We start from the raw sequence: 5,073 nt of genomic DNA on the forward strand, positions 1-5,073 counted from the left end.
ATATATATAGTAGTAGTATACTATATATATATATTATTATTATTATTAGTTAGTAGTAGTAGTAGTACGTACTACGTACGTACGTAACTACTACTACTACTCTCTCTCTCTCTCTCTCTCTCTCTCTCTCTCTCTCTCTCTCTCTCTCTCTCTCTCTTCCTGATAAAAGATTGAAGAAATTAGTGATAGCTTTTAAAAGTTTAATCTAAGAATAATCACATGTACCTCAATTCTATAGCTCTTAACAACAGTGTCAGTTGGTATTGTTATATTATCATTATGCAAATATTATACATAATGATGATAAAAAAGCAATGACAATATAACGGTACCAAACTGTCATTAAAAGTTACAGAATCGAAATATTGAAGTGTTTTTCGTATACTAGTGTTAGAAAAATAAAACTCTCGTCACAGTAGTTTTTTTTTGCCAGAAATTCGTACTTATACTTTTCATCGAAGTTTCCGAAACCTAATCTGCATTATAAAAAGAATTTATGACGCCTACGTTCATAGTACTTACTTCTTTGGTACCAAGCTATTGAAATTTGTTGAAGTGTAGAAAATATTTCAGATAATCGTTATGTAATATTAAAAGTACAAATATGATAAGAGTGAATTATATTATAAATTTGAAATAATAATATAAATTGAATAAGTTAAGGTTATCAGTATATGCTTATAATATATGTATAATAAATAAGTAATAATGTATAATTGGAATAATTAAAATAAAATAAATATTGTATGAAAACATATAAAATAATAGCACAAATAATTGTTATAAATTTATCTAATATAAAATAAATTTATTAGTAAATAAATTAGCTACTAAAATTTATTATAAATTAAATAAATATTTTAGGAAATATCATATTAATATACATTTGTAAAATTTATACTGTTTATCAATCACACACACACATACCCGTGTGCGCGCATACATGCACAATACCATATATAATAATTTTATTGACTATATAGTCCACTTGATGTTACAAATGCTTTGAAACATTCTTTGATTGGTCAATTAATAAAATTCTTTCTTCTGATTGGTTAATCAAATGGTTAATCAAATGCTTCGAAGCATTGTAGCGTTAGTTAAATGGACAGCATCTATTATCCTGTATCAAATGAGATAATCGAACTCTATTGCCTCGTATCTAATACCCAATATGCCTTAGTTGGTCGTGGATTAAACAGTGAATTTAATAGATAGCATTAGTAATTAAGTCGTGCATACTGTCTAACTTGATTGCATTAGTTCATTGATCAATTTATTTATTCTATTATTCAGTAAAATAAAATGCAGAACGTCGGGATTGTGATATAATATTTTAACTAACTGCTTTATATAATTACTAAGAAATTGATTATTGATTTTGGTAAATCATATTATGATAATAGTATATGATATAATTTGAAACGAAAACTTATTATGAAACGTAATTCCTTTACAAAAAGAAGGAAAATATACAGTCATACATATTGGATACATAAACCAATAAGATAAAAACGTTACTTTTTCTTAAAATCTTCATTGCACATATAAATATTTTAAAACGTTTCATTATTCTTTTAATGTTCAGAAATGTTTACTCTTTTGAATCTATCAGTTTTCAATTTAGGATTGCAAAAAATTAGAAAAACTCATAAAGCTTTCTAGGATCTAGTTTATACTTTGTGATTTTTTTTCTAATTTTTTGCAAAGTCCAACATTGAAAACCAGATGATGATCTGATGATCAGATTCAAAAGAGTAAATACATATAATGAATTCGCGTCGATGTATATATGTCAAATTGAAAAATAAAATTCAGTGAAGTCAGTTAAAAGATGACATCATTTTGAGGTAATCATCTTATTGGGATAATCATATTGTATGTTTTTTGAAAATAATTATATAAATATATTTACTCTAGCAGCAGCGATTTTTTTATGTTAAATATTTTTGAAAATAAGAAGATTACTACATTTAGATTGAAACAGAATTATTCTTGAGAATTCAAGAATAAATTCAAGAATTCATATTACTTAACTTGAGTAAGTATAATGTAATATACACAAATTTTATTTTAATCGTAATAATTTTGTGATATTATTATTTTTTAAGAAGAATTAAACTTATAGCTTGTACATATTACTTGGATTTTATTATTTATTTTATTATTTAAACTAAAAGTAGTTATACAGTAATTATTTTTTGAGCGATTTAGTTAATATTAATCCTAACATTTTTTTACTATGTTAAGTCGCTTATCTCGAAAACGCTTTTCGAGAACTTTCCGGATATAAGAATCGTCTATGGAGATACATCTGCCAATAGATAGTCTCAGCCAATAGATAGTCTCATTTATATTTCTTCACAACCTTAAAATAAATCGTTATTCTTCCATCAATTTAGCTATTCTACAGAAATGTTAGACTTGTCTTATTATACTCGCTCAAACATCGTATATGCTATCACTGCAAAATGCGTTTGTCTTCAAAGAGACTTGCTATTACTTGCTATTTTTGTGAAATGGAGATGTATATATAAGGTCCAGCGGGTGTCCGGTAGTGGTAGTGTTGGCTGTAATTCATGAATTCACTTATCACTGATTGTCCATGTGAACGAACAAAAAGCATATCATATAGCTTGTGTCTCGTGTGTGTAGAGACGGGATTTACAGCGTTTAGAAGGCTGAACGCCCGTACTCATAACGGATGTTGGACTTATTGAGCGCTCTGTTTTAAGATAATAGAATATGTAGATACGGTCCGCACGGAGAAGAATACGTACGCGTAAAATATTTTGTCGCTTTCGGATCGCGATAGAAGCAAGAATCCTAAACGTCGACTTCGTGAAATCCTTTTCCAAAAAGTGAGTGTACATGATACGCAAAGAAAAGAAGAAAAAGAAATACATGGTATTCTAATATTATCAGCTATAATTACATTAAAATATGTATTTTGTACGTAAATACGTCAAAATGCCAGTGCTATTGTGCAGATAATTATATTATATTGAATTGTGTGGAGACTGACTTCTAAAACAAGAGACAGGATTAAAGTAAGATAATAATATAGATATATTCTTAATAATTCTTGCGATAGTTATTGTTATTAATGCATTCTCGACAGGGGAGATATTTCCAAAGCATATAAATAATTTTTTTAGTTGTAAAAGTCATAATGAAGTAAACGATAATGATAGCTTAATAAGTTTTATTTTTAGCCTAAGAACATTTGAAATCTATCATTTGTAGAATTAGTTTATCATTGACCTAATTTTTTTAATATTAGTAATTTATAAAATATATAATTGATAATATATAATTTAATCCAATTGTAGAGCTCCGAGATAATTTTAGATTGTGTGTAATTTCGTTATTTATAATTAATTATAAATATTATTTATATAAATATATAATATCTATATGTATAAATTATAATAATTTACAGGACCACAAACAATTTTTTGAAGATAAACACAAATCAGAGTAAGTGTTTCCTATAGATTTTGGATCTCGGAATCCGAATTCGTAATTTAATGAGCAGAATATCCAAAATTAGCGTAAATATAAGACAATTTTAAGATATCTTTAACAGTTCTTAAGAAATATCTTTACGATACTTCCTAAAGAATTCTGAAAGATACCTTGAAATTGTCTTATACGCCATTTTATTATATCACCTTTTTTTAAATAATCAAGAGAAAAAAATAGAGAAATATTTATAAAAATTGAAATATTTAAGAAAAGAGCAAAAATAAATGTCATTAAAATACGATCGCAAAACTGATGATTAAATATATTTTGATAAGTTAAACAAAATATTAGGTGTAGTAAAAAGAAATCCATTATTTTTTCATTCAATTTCATGCAAAAATAATGGATTTATTTTCACCTAATATAAGAAACAAAAAGAATTTGCTTTACTAACTGTTAGGTGTTATAATCTGACGTATCTTTCTCTCTCATAAAACAAATTGGTGTAAAATACTGTTGTGTAACAAAGTCAGCCGATTTGCGTGGAAGGTGTTATTTTATCTTCCAAAAGTAACTGTTAAAATATTCTGAAACTAAAAACCTTTCATAACACGCAAATCATCGTAATGCTGTAAAGTAACACTTAACACTAATTTTATGATGTAATAGAGTGTATTTATTTTAGAGCAATGATAAAAACTATAAAAGCGATGCTAAGAGTTGCGATAATAACTAATTACATATATCTTTCTTTGATGTGTTACTGGAGTTGTAATCATAGTATATTTCTAACTTCCGACTGAGGTGAATCGTCTCCGAAAATGAGTGATTCAGAAGAAGAACTACTATTACCTACAAATATTGCAAAAGAGCATGTTGGAGAAGATTTGCGTAGTATTATTACAAACGTTTTTCTAAGTGGAATGATATATAAAAAATGTTTAACGATTGGTTTATCCCTGAAACCAAGCGTTGTGCGCTACGAAAATATATAATAGTTATGAAGTACAATAATGGAGGCACAAATATCGACAAATTTCAATTATAAGCCTAAAATTATAAATCCTGAACAACATTGTTATAATTGATGAAAGCGTCAAAGTTTTCTCTTTCTTAACGCTTTTATTGCTAGTCGACTACAAAGCCTCGTTCTGCGCTCCAATATAAATACTTAATTATATGGAAATTATATATGCCCTAACATAAATGCAACCTTAGTCTATATCTAACATTAATAAAGCAAATTCTTTTTATTTCTTACACTAATTTGTTTAATTTACCAAAATATATTTAAATCAATTCTGCGACCGCATTTTAATATCGTATTTTATATTCATTTTTTCCTCAAATATTTCAATATTTTTTCGATTATCTAAAAAATTAGACAATGAAGCAAAACATCTTACAAATTCAAATTCAGCTACTCAAAATTCATAAGGAACCTATTTTTGGTTTGGTCTTTTTCTTTAAAAAATGTTTGTGTGGTTCTGTGTAATTATGTATAATATATATATATATATATATATATATATATATATATATATATATATANANANATATATATATATATATACTGTAGTACGTAGTACACGGAACGAACGTAAC

Source organism: Atta cephalotes, assembly GCF_000143395.1.
Source record: "Atta cephalotes unplaced genomic scaffold scaffold00008, whole genome shotgun sequence".
Taxonomy (NCBI): Eukaryota; Metazoa; Arthropoda; class Insecta; order Hymenoptera; family Formicidae; genus Atta; species Atta cephalotes.